We start from the raw sequence: 14,457 nt of genomic DNA on the forward strand, positions 1-14,457 counted from the left end.
TTAGCAAGGTGTTTCAGAAATCTGCTCCAGTAAAATAAGGACTCAATAGGAGCACAAGTTCAGCTAACTGGGACATCAGGTACAGTGGGATGAAAACACTTTATACTGCATTGGTCTTTGAGTGACAAGAGGAAACCATGAATAATTACTACAAGGGCATTTGTTATTCAGCATTTGTTTTCATTGGATTCACTGGCATCGGTGTTGTGGGCATAGTCATAATTTAAAAGTAGTCTGAATCCTAGAGAACATGAGTTATATCAGAATGAATAAAGAGGAAACAGCAGAACTTCTTTAGTGACCATCATGGCATTTAACAGTTATTGATGTTTAATCAAAGGCTTAATTTCTGTACTATAATATATATCTTGTGTGTGTGTGTGTGTGTGTGTGTGTGTGTGTATATATCACACACTCACTGGCCACTTTATTAGGTACAGTGAAAGTGCTAGTGAAAGGTTGGCCCCTTTTTTGCCTTTTGCCTTAATTCTTCGTGTCATACTTTCAACAAGGAGTTGGAAACATTCCTCAGATATTTTGTTTGGTTATTTGAGTTACTGTTGCCTTTCTATCATCTCGAACCAGTCTGCCCATTCTCCTCTGACCCCTCACAAGGCATTTTTGTCCAAACAACTGCCGCTCACTTGATATTTTCTCTTTTTCGGACCATTCTCTGTAAACCCTAGAGATGGTTGTGCGTGAAAATCCTGGTAGATCAGGAGTTTTTGAAATACTCAGACCAGCCTGTCTGGCATCAACAACCACGCCACGTTCAAAGTCACTTAAATCACCTTTCTTTCCCATTCTGAGGCTCGGTCTGCACTACATGGAGAGAGAGAGAGAGAGAGAGAGAGAGAGAGAGAGAGAGAGAGAGAGAGAGAGAGAGAGAGAGAGAGAGAGAGAGAGAGAGAGAGAGAGAGAGAGAGAGAGAGAGAGAGAGAGAGAGAGAGAGAGAGAGAGAGAGAGAGAGAGAGAGAGAGAGAGAGAGAGAGAGAGAGAGAGAGAGAGAGAGAGAGAGAGAGAGAGAGAGAGAGAGAGAGAGAAAAAAGAAGGACAGAGGAGAAGTGATTGATGGCTCAGTGGAGAGATTACTGAATGAATGGAGTAAGCTATGGAGGAATACAGAGAGCAGGTTGGGTCAGGAAAGAAGCCTTAGCTGTTGTTCTTTGCCTGAACATGAGGTCCATCATTCAAAGAGACTTGCTTTCAGAAAGCTAAAGTTAACAAGACCTAGACCCAGCTATCTATATCCTCCGTTTAATGTGCGTTAAAGTATAAGTATTAAATCTACAGCCTGTAGCTTGGCTATGGACCATGGAACAATTGATTACTGCACCACATAGCACCATCTGACTGGTCATCGCTTAGCTCATTTACCTAAAAATTTGGCCAGGAGGGAGAGGAGAGTGAGCAAAGTGTGCATCAGAGCTTTGATGTGTCATTTACATGCATTGTTTTCATCTCTGGGCACATTATGCCCTCAAAAATATCACATTTGCTATTGTACATGTTAAGAAAGCAAAGTTTATAATAAGTAAGCTGACCCATTTTTAAAATGACCGATTTTTTTAACATAGAAAGAACGTAACTATCCCAAGGATTAAATCAGGCAAAATCAAACAAGTCATATGAAAAGAATGTATTGTGTTTCTTCGTGTTTTGAGATTTCCGCCGCAGCCAATTAAGTCTGTCGTACATAAAACCGCATCTCCCACATTACTCAACTATTGAGTTATTTTTATTTATATTCTTATGTCATATGTTGAATCAACATGTATAAATTTAGCTTAGTTAGTCTGTCATCATCATGAGATCAGCACTGGGGTCAAGACTTTATGGGCTCCTAGCTCCCTCTATTTGCATATTTGGTGCATCTTTCCTTTTGTTTTACTTATCCTTACCATCTCTGCATTGCCTTTGCTGCTAAGCTATGTTCAATTAGCTGTAATATGCATAACAGATTAAGTTCATACAATTTTAGTTTAAATTATGTTGGATCAGCTTTCTGCCCAATGACTGCTGGGATAGGCTCCAGCACCCCCCTGTGACCCTGAGGGAGAAGAGGCTTAGAATGAAATGTATGTTGGATCAAAATAAAATTGTCTTTTTCAAAAACAAAGCCTTTTAACTGTGAAAATCCTTTCCATTATTCAGTTAAAAAAGATAAATGATTTTTGAGTGATAGCATTTTGGTGTGTTCTGTTTGTGGCAAATTATCCAAAAAATGTTATTCTGCTGGAAAATGTAAATGCTCCCAAGCTAAAACTTGGTTTTAATGCATTTATATATTGAGGAGTGTTTGTTATCTCCTGCTGCATTAAGCAAAGCGTCCCACTCTGGTCCCCAGGACCTGGATTTTTTTGTGAAGCTGCTTTGTGACAACACCAGTTGTGGAAAGTGCTGTATAAATAAACTTTGACTTTCACTGAATTCACCTTATTTCAATTCTGTTGTCAAAGTGAAAGCACCACACTTAGCATCCTTCATTATCAAGATAGAGAGATAGATGGATAGATGGATACTTTATTGATCCTGAAGGAAATTTAGCAACCCTTCCTTCATTCTGTATCTGCAATTTATTCATATGTCCAGCTATGAAAGTAGCTGGCCAGTAGCTGCCCTCTCTCTGTTTCTGTGTTCATTAATGCCTGCAGTCATGTGAGAAAAGGATACAATAGAGACCTCAGCTTTTTGACTCCATTCAAGGCCAGTAAGTGCTTTCGGAAGGGGAGCATTGAGAAAAGGCCTGAGCCATATAGAGAACAAAGGAACCTGCCCTCTCTGGGCATGTGCTTTTAATCCAGCATGCTCAGGCCACAACAATAGCCCATCTATTCATCCAACCATACATCACTGTAGTGCCACTGATAGGAAAATCCCCCGATTAAAGTGGGAGAAGAATGGATTCGTGGTGGCTTGGATGACTGCAGAGTTCTAAGCTTAATCAAGCTGTGCCTACATGGATGTGGACTTACATGGTGGCCGTGCAAATCCAAAGGCAAACCTGAGAGTGTATACCAGTGCTCAGTACAAGCTCACTTAGTCAACCGCTTGTGTGCTGTTGCATTGGAACAGATTCACTGTGCCGTCTACTTTAATACTGTAATTACTAGAGTTAGCATAGTATTGAGCAATAATCCCACATGACACACAGTGCATGGCCCATTTAAAACACTTATTCTCATAAATGACTGCCCTCTCTTTGCTACAGTTGCTTGAACAGTAATGCAAGAAACCATCAGTGTAGCACAGTGGCCACAAACCCTGCTCCTGAAGAGTTCACTTCCAACCTTGATTGAACACATCCATATCATCAGTCCACATAATTAGATGCATGAATGGATGGCAGAAAGAGGCAGCTGCCTTTGAAAAAATGATCAGTCCTGCCATCCTAAGTGCCACCCCAACATTTTATGCACACTAAGTGTTTTAGTCACATAGACTGGCTTGATACGATATGTAGATTTTTGTACATGGAAATAGTTGAGTAGTAAATGACTGGAGTTTTTCATATCTATATTACTGTTTTCTTGTAAACCAGCGTTATCTTGTTATTTTTGTATTATCAGATAGAAAAAGATAGAGAACGGACTGAAATGAGAATGAAGAGACAGGAAACCAGGCTGATGTGGAGATGGGAGATGGACATTTAAGAGGAGGACAGCAGTGTCAAGGCAGCACCAAGTCATGAGGGAATTCATAGTATGCAATTTTACAGTGTAAACTGTAGTTCAGAACAGTTGGGACAACACAAATATGTTGCTCAACAAATAATTGTTTGGAGATGCATTATAATCTGATACAGTCAGTCCTTTATGGTAAATATGCTGTAAATGCATACTGTACTAACAGATTATTACTAAATCTTTAAGCAGTAACTAAGAACTAAGCACTGTAACAAGCCTGTAATTAACTGGCTGATCATTACTACATCAAGCAATAACTAGGGTTAATTTTTCAGAGCACTTTTTAATATATCCTTATTAAGCCTTATAAAAACAATAGCTGGAAACTAACTCATTAAGCTGATATTTAGCAACCAACTGCCTACTTATTAATTAATTATTAAGGAGTAATTATTACATTACATTTAGCAGACGCTTTTATCCAAAGCGACTTACAAATAATGTGGTACATTATCATTAATTAAGATTTTTTTCAGACAACATGACTATGCTCATGACTACGTTATAAAGCAGTAAGTATATATATATCGTATTGGTTGCTGGGTCTGGTTTAAAATGCGCTTTACTAAATTTCAGTGGTAGAGCTTGACTTTGCTAAGCAATACTTTTTCTAAGTACGTCATGCTTGAGTTCCCTCTGCTTATGCTCGTCCTACATCTCTGTGCAAAGGTTACGATTATATGAAATGTCATATTAACGGCTCACGCCAGGGATGTGTATTGGGAGCAGTGAGCTCAAACAGACTGCGCTTCTCCGAACAAAGGTGTAGCCCTCAGCCTGTTAACGAGAGCTCTGTGCTCTGTGGGCTCCACTGCGACCTGTCCCATTCAGATCCAGCAGCGAGGATCCACTGCCAACTTCCTTTCAGCAGCCCGAGCGCTACACAAGCCGGAGCTTGGCCTCAGGGTTAGCTCCTCCATCTCACTGCCGTCCCCCGGGCCGCTTACAGAGCCTCCATGTTTTGGAGAGGCCGGGGGTGAGAAACTGTTTGGCTGAAAGTGAAGGATTCGGGAAGTAAGGCTGATGAATGTCAGCCACTCTCGGTTCACAGCGATGCGTTTTCTGTACCTTCTTCCTGATGGTCACTTGTGCACAACCCAAGCGGAAACATGCATAAATTACCCCCTTGAGCGACTTGGTACCTGATACCTGATTTGTACAGTTTTCCACACGTATGCTGACGATTGTGAAGACCACAAAAATGTACAATTATTCATATAGAATTATGCATTGACCAAAAAGTCAATAAAATGTCCCCGCTTTGCCTTGATTCCACCTTGCACACTCTTTGGAGCTTCATGAGGAGTCACCTGGGATCCAACAGGCTTACAGAAGTTCCTTATGTACTGAGATCAAATTTCACCAAAACTATTTTAACCCCTTAAATGGCCAGGGCTCACCAGCAGGCCCAAAATATTATAAAACACTTCTAAACCTGAGAATTGCTCAACCAGTTTGAAGTTCTTATGGTTACTGAATAATAAGCCTTAGTATTCAATAAGCTTGGAATTTTAGTGAGTTAAAAAATTATATATAAGCATCAGCTTGAAATTTTAAGCCTTAATAAAAATCTTTATTTGCATACCATGTTTCTTACATATGCTCTTAGCAAGAGAGTTCTGTACAGTACCAAAAGAGCCCTATGACTTGCAAATGTAGCAGGAAAATGTGTGGTCCTATCTCTAAATATTAGAACATACAGTTATGTGCAAAATGATAGCAGTGTGTTTGAAACAATTGAGAAAAAGCTCAATCATCATAACATTTATTTCCATATACAGAAAGGCACTGGGAGCACTGCACATTCAATTCCAAATGAAAACATATCAATATAAAATATCAATTTTTAAACTGAAAATGAAGAAAAAATAATACTGTTAAAAAAATAGCAGTATCTGCATTTTCATTTACAAACTCGAATATTTACAGTATAAACTGAAATTTGTTTAGTTTCTGTTAATCACCGAACTAATATTTAGTCATATAACCTTTATTTCTGGTCATTGCTTCACATCTGTGTGGCATGGAGTCAACGAACCTCTGACACCTGCCAACAGATATTCCAGCCTAAGCTGACTGGACTACATTCCACAGTTCTTCTGCATTCTTGGGTTTTGCGTCAAAAACAGCATTTTTGATGTCACTCCATGAATTCTCAGTTTGATTGAGGTCTGGGGATTGGGCTGGCCACTTCATAACATCAATCTAGAAACAGGATGTTACCCGCTTGTTGGTGTGTTTGGGGTCATTGTCCTGCTGAAACACCCTTTTCTTCTTCAGCATAAGGCAACATGACCTCTTGATATATTCAAACTGGTCAATGGTGCCTGGTATGTGATAAATGGGCCTGACTCCAAAGTATGAGAAACATCCCCAAACCATTATGCTTGCACCTCAATGTTTTACAGCCTTCACAGTGCACTGTGGCTTGAATTCAGAGTTTGTGTCATCTCACAAACTGTCTGTGGCCTTTAGACCCAATAAGAACAATCTTGCGCTCATTTGTCCATAGAACATTGCGCCACTTCTCTTTGGGCCAGTCGATGTGTTCTTTGGCAAACTGTAACCTTTTCAACACATCTTTTTTCAGCAATGGTACGAGAGTTTCTTGAAAATAGTTTGGCTTTACGTTGGCGTCTTCTGACTGAGTGAACAAGGGCTAAAACCAGCAGGTACAACATTTGCTGCCCTCCCTCTTTAAATAAGGGCCATGATTGACTTCTGTTTCTTCACAGAATGAATGACCTCAATAATTAAACTCCACACTGCTATTAATTAGAAAATGCCCCTTTCATTAAATGAGCCAATACTATACTATACCCAATTAGCAGTGTGCATGTCATGACTGTTGATTATTTTGGTTGCCCATTACTTGGCCTACACCTAGTCATTTTTTCCCCATGTTGTATTATCTTTTCTGCCAAAATCAGTAATTAAACACATTAGTGATGTTAGACTGCTATTATTTTGCACATAAATAGGATAATCACTTGGGGCATTTAAAGATTGATGAATAATAGATTTCTGTGATCATTATACAAAAAAAACTGCACATAAGACTTCATGCATACAGACCTTACATGCAGTTAAAAATGGTCAAAGATAAAAAGCACAAGTCTTATTTTCATTGAGGTAATCTAAAATATGTTAGAGTTTTTACAAACTGTGGCAAAATAGATTGAAGCAAACGATATAAAATGATGTTTATAGCACTAGCAGTACTGTAAAACCTGTCCTGAAAGAAACTGGAAGCCAGCGTAACAATGCCAGAATTGGTGTGATATGTTCTCTCTCTCTCTCTGTTAACACTCTGGCCACAGTGTTCTGGACAAGCTGCAGCTTATCAATCAGTTTTTTGGCAGCGTATCGAACAGCGAGTTACAATAGTCAAATCATGAGAAAACAAAAACATCCATCAGCTTCTTAATATCACGCAAATTGAACAGTTTAATTTGTGTAATGTTTCTCAAGTGAAAGAAGGCAGATCAAGTAACAATGTCAATGTGTGCTTTAAAACCTGGCTACATTTCTTGGCTAATTTTCGGCATTTTTTTTTTCCAAAACAAAGAACTTCAGCTTTATCTTCATTACAATGTATAAATAAAAGAAGATGATCTTAAGCATTAACCTTTTGACTGGTATTGGATGTACAAGAGGACAACCTCTGTCTGTTACAGTGCATGGATTTGTGTTTTCATGGTCTGGTACTCAATAAGCTTTTAACACATTGGCTTTTAGAATTGAGAACATTTTAGCTTTTGGCTTGGCACATCAACAGCAGCACAAAAACATTCAGGAAATAATCACTGCCAACAATCTGCTAGGCTTTAATTTGACCAACCAGGAGACATCTACAGATCCAGATTCTTTAGCAAAGCAGAGAAAATTCTCTTGGACCCTGGGCACCCACTTTTTACAGGCTTACAATGTACTGGCCGCATGGTTGGGTTCAGAGCCTTGTTTTTATCAGAATCAGAATCAGAATACTTTATTGATCCCAGAGGGAAATTGCAGTTATAAGTCAAAACATTATTTTATGTCACTGCAAGTAGTTAATTTTTAAATATTATTAAGCAATTAGAACTTGATGTGAGTGCAGTGTAACCTGGCATGTTCATAATGTGATACTTTATTATATAAGGCGAAGGACTTTAAGTCACTTATGTGTCTTGGAATTTTGCATTTTGGTTTTAATGTGTACCTGCATCAGTGTGAAATGTGGTTCTTACTTCATTGTTTACTTCAATCTTGAATGTTTAATTTAATCTTAAAGCAATGTAATTAAAATAATACTAATAATACTAATACTACTACTACTAATAATAATACTAATAATAATAATTTCCTGAAAAGAGGAGCCTTAAAGTCACCAGTTCCTAGAGGGGTTAGAGTGGGCCAGATGTGATCTCATGATGACAATACTCTGGGGACAACTAGTTACCAGTAGACAGAGTATGCTCCCTGTCTAAATTGTCTGGAATACACAATCTATAACACAATCATAACAAGCTAGCTTGCAAAATACTATCATCAACTAACAGAACTGCTTTTCCCTGGCAAAAGGCAATGATTACAGCATGTAATGTACTCCCCACACATGTGACTCACATCTATGTGCTTCACTGGAGTTTTTTGGGGCACTTGTCAGCCATGTTAACTTGTATTACAACCATGGGCTAACAAAAGTCTTGTTATTCATCAGACAGCATTAACAAGCCCACCATGCTCCCCTCTGAGCTCATTTTACACAAGGCATTGGATTGATTTGAAAATTTCATACTCCAATTATTCTCACCTTAAGTCAAATGCCAAATTAGTTGTTCCCATTACAAGATCACGTTTGGCCCTGCAAGACTGAGAACTCAAAAGGACTCAGCAATGTTGGATGAGCAGGTGTCTACAAACTTTTGGACATGTAGTGTAATGGTTCTCATATTGATGTAAAGTGAGACGTCGTCCAATCCTTTTCAATTTGAAGGCTGAATTGATTTGAAAATGAAGGCTGAAGTGCAGAATGGAGGCGCCAGCATTCACCCAGGGACTATACATTAAAAGGCAGGCCTGTTGGAGGCTGCAGGGTCCTTTATGGTTTTACAAGAGGATAACTGTTTAAAGTGGCTGCTCCTCGTCTGGCACAGGCTTGCAGCAACTTGTGTTAACATGTGAAAGCAGAACTTAATACTCTCTGTATCACATTGGAGTGTTTTTGTTTTTTTTTCTTAAAGCATCTTTCAGAAGGTTGAAAGCCACTCTTCTCAAATGTCTAGTCATGCTACTGCTTATAATGCCAATTGAATACAAATGCTTTATCTGAAAGGACAAGCATTAGGGGTGTGAATCTGTATGAGTGTGTGGCAAGTTGATACGGGACGGTGTGTGTATGTGTGTGGCAAGTTGACATGGGATGGTGTGTGTATGTGCGTGGCAAGTTGACATGGGATGGTGTGTGTATGTGTGCGTATGTGTGGTGAGTTGATACAGCTTGGTTTTAGTTATACCCCTGTGAGCTGAAAAGAATGATCAGTGGGAGAGATAGAAGGTGATGAGTGGATCTCTGGGCTGTAAACTCACTCATAAAGTAAGAATCAAAGCTTCTGCTTTTTGACCCATTACACACACTGTGGACGTTTGGTCATTCATTTTCCTTCGGTCAAGTAATGGCTTATTTGTATCAAAACAGAAATATAAGGACATTTTCAGGAGGTGTTCTTGTTTACTTTTTATCGAGAAAAAAGGTCCCCCTGATGTTTCTTCAACATTGTGACTTCAAAAACTTTTGAAATCGAGGGGAACACATAATAAAATATAAAATACACACACACATCATCTAAGCCGCTTATACTTCTAGATTGAGGGGAAAGCTGGAACCTATTCCAGCAGTCATTGGGTGGAAGGCAGAATACACCCTGAACGGGTCCATCACAGGGCAGAGAGACAGACATATACATTTACACACACTCACACCTAGGGGCAATTTATCATCTCCAATTAGCCTGACTGCATGTTTTTTGGACTGTGGGAGGAAACAGGAGAACCTGGACGAAGCCCACACAGATATGAGGAGAACATGCAAACACCACACAGAATGGAGCCTGGTCACTCAGCCAGGGAATTGAATTTTTGCTGTGAGGATACAGCATGCCACCCTTGAGAGAGAGATAATCTACCCGAGAATCTGCCTGGTTAGTGGTAATATTTTAAATAAGTGTGCTTGATTGACTTCTGTTTACTCTCAATCCACAACACCAGAAGTAAACACAAGAGCACAAGCTCTTGATATAAGATATAAATATACAAGAAAAATACATCACAAGATATAAATAAAGTGGAAACCACCCTTCTGTGCCTGCTAACTCACTATAAAATCCACCTTTTTATGTGGCAACAGCCTGAAAAAGATTCTGGATAAAGGAGCTGGATAAATATTGAGGCAATGTATGCACATGGAAGGTTAACATGGCCGGTTGAAGAAACAAACAAATAAAAGGATAATAGACAGATAAATGAGCTAGGTTGCTAGCTATGTTATGTTTGCTATGTCATCATTTAGTAAGTTTCTCTGACTTGAGCAGAGAGAGAGAGACGGACTGTGGGGGAAGCATAGTTTTGTTAAAGTTGTGTGGGTGGGACATCAGCCACATCAATTATATCATCATTTACATACATTGCTGCTAACACTGTGTTTACACTGTTTACTCAAGTTTTACTACCTCAGTAACTGCTGTGTTTATGTATGTCATCTGACTGTGTAAACTCACAGATCACAGCATGTTTAGTATCTGTGCACCTTATTCTCACTACCTCATGTCCAGAATGAGTGCTGTGTCGGTGCTGCGCTGTCCTGTCTGTTTACTGTGTCTAATGTCTGTTTAATTTATCATATTTATTGCATTGTTTCTAGCTAATTTTTTGTTTGCACACTGTCTGCATGTTCACACTTTGTACTTTTTTTCCTTCTTGCACTGTGTTGTTCCTGGAGGAACATAATTTCACTCCACTGTGTGCTTCTACTTAGATAGAATGACAATGAAAGCCTCTTGACTTGACTTGAATCAGCCTTGTGATTAGTGAGGATACTGTTTATGAAAGCTGTACCCAAAGTTAGGCCCTCCCAATAGGGGAGATTTTTGGCAAAATACTATGTAGTCCATTTATTGGACATTAGAGCATTATTCATTGGGCATGCTTTGTGCCAACAAGAGCAAAATAGGCCTAGTTAGAATGAGAACAAGTTCCCTGTAAGAACATTGGGTTTGCTGCTATTAGCTAAATGTTTTTCAGTTTGGGTAGCATTTAACTATAGTAATACACAAGGACATGAAAACAGCCCACAAAGTTAGAAGCACAAAGTAATAAATGTGTGCAAGATAGGAGAGTGAAAGAGAAAGTACAATCAATGTGTATTCCCAAAAATTTCCCATACATTTCAACACATTATGCAGTAAATCATTATGAATAGGCAATCATTTACCACATTGTGTTGGGATAAAACATATGCACATTCTGCAAAAGCACAATACTAAATCCCAAATGTTTTCCCAAGGTGATTCCTTCTGTTCCATTTGTTTCTTTACTGCACGTCAAGTTTATTCCTTTAGTGCAGCAGAAAGGAGGGAGAAAAGGAGGGAGATCAGGCCAAGTTGCAAGGGCCTGCATCTGTTGGCTCCGTGGCATTTATCAAATGATACACTGTGTTTTGCAGTATTAGCAGATGATAGAGGACCGTGTTTGTTTACCCTGGCTTAGAAGCCATGTTTGCAAGACCAATCAGAGACCAAGCTGCAATTGAATACTCTCCAACCAGAACCACCACAGTTAAAAACATAATTACAGCCGTTTTTATTTCGACCGAATCTGATCTCTTGACCTTTCTCGAATTTCGGGCGGAAACTGTGTGCGTATAATGAAATCACTAGCTGCCCTTGAACCAATTATCAACTTATCAAGCCGTGCCCTAAAGTTGTAGGGTATGTCTTTATGGACGCAAATAAAAGGCGGCTCTTTGTGATATTATTACAACCACGAAATTACTATAATACAGCATAATGCAAGCTTTTTATGATTCTTAAAATGCCCTTAAAGAAGATGTTGAAGATGGGCCAACCTCAAGAAATTTCAACTCCAAATTATAGTTGATCTGGAAACAGTCTCCTCATAAATCTCCTACATAAATAAAAGAGGAGTTTTGAAATGGTTACAGTCATTGTATCAAAGAACACAGATCCTTCGGTACTGTATTTGAGCATGCTTTTAAAAAGGGAACATAAATATGTTATTACTAGACTGTGAGTTGAAGTCATTTTCTGAAAAGGTAAATGTAGGACATGTAGGTACTTAATGTTTCATAAAGCTATACTGGAAAAGCACCACGAAGAAAAAAATGTCCACTAATGTATGTATAAATAGAGTACGTAATAGAGATGAGTCTGTGAGGGTGTTAACAGAGGCAGGTCTTAAGTTTATTTGCCTTCTCTGAAGTTCCCCTGGGACTTGGGATATCTGAGAGACGAGCGATGCTGTAAGTGATAGGCTTGTGCCACCCTAAAAACAACAGATGCTTTGTGTGGTGTGCCAGGCCAGGAGTGCCTTTCCAATGCACCTGAAAGGACAGGGCACGTGCAAGGACGTGAAAGCCGTTATGAGCAGCTGCGGCACACCAATAGAGGGGTAAGCTTGTGTGAGTTCAAGGCCACCAGCGCATGCAACAGGAACAGAGCTTAAGCTGTCTGAGAATCAGGAAACACAACCTGGTTAGAAGTCAAATCCAAAGGGGGAATTCTGCACCTACAACTACAACCAGCCTGCAGGAAAATTATTAAGGCCTGAGATGATGACTTTTTCTTGATCTGTCTTCATGTTTTTCTTGTTCTAACAGCAACTACAGTGCCTGTTTGTTTCTTACAATGATGGTTGTTAAAAAAAAATCTAAATTTTTAAAATTAAAAAATTTTAATTTTTAGCACAATTTTATCCTTACTAGGCCGTTATAGGACTGTATAAATGGGATGGCCATTGATTGACCAAGGCAACTTTATGGGCTCCTATAATATGTGTAATTATCAAAAATGATTCAAACAATATGAAGGCCCATTCCAGTTTGTTCCTTGTGAATATGAACCTTGTGAATGTGAAGGAAAATGAGAAAATTGACAATTGATCAATGAGTAATTAGTGGAGGGCATAACTTTGACAATGGGTTGTGGGGATGAGTGGGTCATTAAGAAGCTGCATCAAAGACTGTTTATCTTTTCTCTACAATAGTAGGGTCAAATGAACCATGTTTCAGATCATGGGAACTGGCACCACTCTGTTTCTGCACCACTAACGCTTGCAATGGGCTTTTGGATCCTCATGTGATAAGCATGGTCATGTGCATTCGAAATGCGTTTAGTCAGTGTCAGGGAAACAGCAATTGTAAGGGTGTGTGGGCACTGTGTTCAAAGATTCATGGGCTTATTTTCTTTTTGCTGCGAGCTACCTGTCACTAGAAGCATGATGACCATACAAAATATCAGCAAAATAAAAAGTTCTACTTTGCTGCAGTGTTGTGTTGACTTGGCGAAAAACAAGCTCGCTTTAGTCTTATCAAGGAACTGTGATCAGTACATTACAACACTAATCTGAATAAATTTAAATATACATAAAGTGATGTCTAAATAAATCTAAATGCTGATCTGAACCGCTAACATGGATATTACATTGTTTGATCTATTGTTGCGTGTGTTCTGATCTGAGTACGCTGGTGCAATATGGCTGCTTTACATCAGTTTTCTGTTAGTTTTGTATTATTTGTGTGTTTGTTTTGATGTTTGACTGAGCAGTTTTCAAACTGTAGCTCGGGGCTTATTGGACTGGCTGTTTGTGTGACGCTGCATTGCAGCTATTATGCGGCCTGGACTGGCTGCTTGGGTGGCGACGCGGCTGTGGGGCTCTCTGGACTGGGGACCTAAACAATGTGACATCGCATGACCTGGTCTGGCTGCTTGGCTGACGCTGCACTACAGCTGTGAGGCTGCCTGTAGCGGTAGTGCTCGGCTGCATGAGCAGCACTATGCCGCAGCTACGAGGCCTCTCGGGCCAGCCGCTTGGATAACGCTGCATATGAGGCTGCCTGGACTGGTGGTGTTCGGCTGCAGGAAAATGCTACCCCTTTGTGGAGAAGGACATGTTCAGCCTGCAATGCTTCCCAGGCTGGCCTCCCATGTGATGCATCGCAGTTACAGCGTGAGACTTGTCCTCGCCGCTAAAGACTCTTTATGGGCGAGCTAGCTGAGTGACTCTGTGCTGTGGTCACTGAAATTTCTTTAGCTAGCTGTGGGAACTGTGGAGTGTGTGTGTGTGTGTGTGTGTGTGTGTGTGTGTGTGTGTGTTCTGTATTGTTGATTATGTATTGACTGTAAAGCATCCGTGAGCATGGGAAAGTTGCAATATAAATAAAAGTGATGATGACGATGATGAATATTTTTCCATTCCACAGTCTCTCAAACTATGTAGTAAGGTAGGCCTATGCATGGTTTATTCTCATATCATGGAATGGCTACATGTGTTTATTGAAAGAATAATAAAATATAAGTGAACTTAAAGCTCAAAATGCAAACTTGTTTTTGAGTTTGTCCTATTTCACTTTACAAAATATTTGGTGGGTCATGAGACAAACATTACCTGTACATGCGGGTCTTGGCATGAAAATGTTTCAGAGCCCCTGGACCATGATATTGTTACAAAACATGCAACATTAATGCACACATAACATGCACACAATGCATGATCT

This window comes from Pygocentrus nattereri, chromosome 6 (genome assembly GCF_015220715.1).
Source record: "Pygocentrus nattereri isolate fPygNat1 chromosome 6, fPygNat1.pri, whole genome shotgun sequence".
Classification (NCBI taxonomy): Eukaryota; Metazoa; Chordata; class Actinopteri; order Characiformes; family Serrasalmidae; genus Pygocentrus; species Pygocentrus nattereri.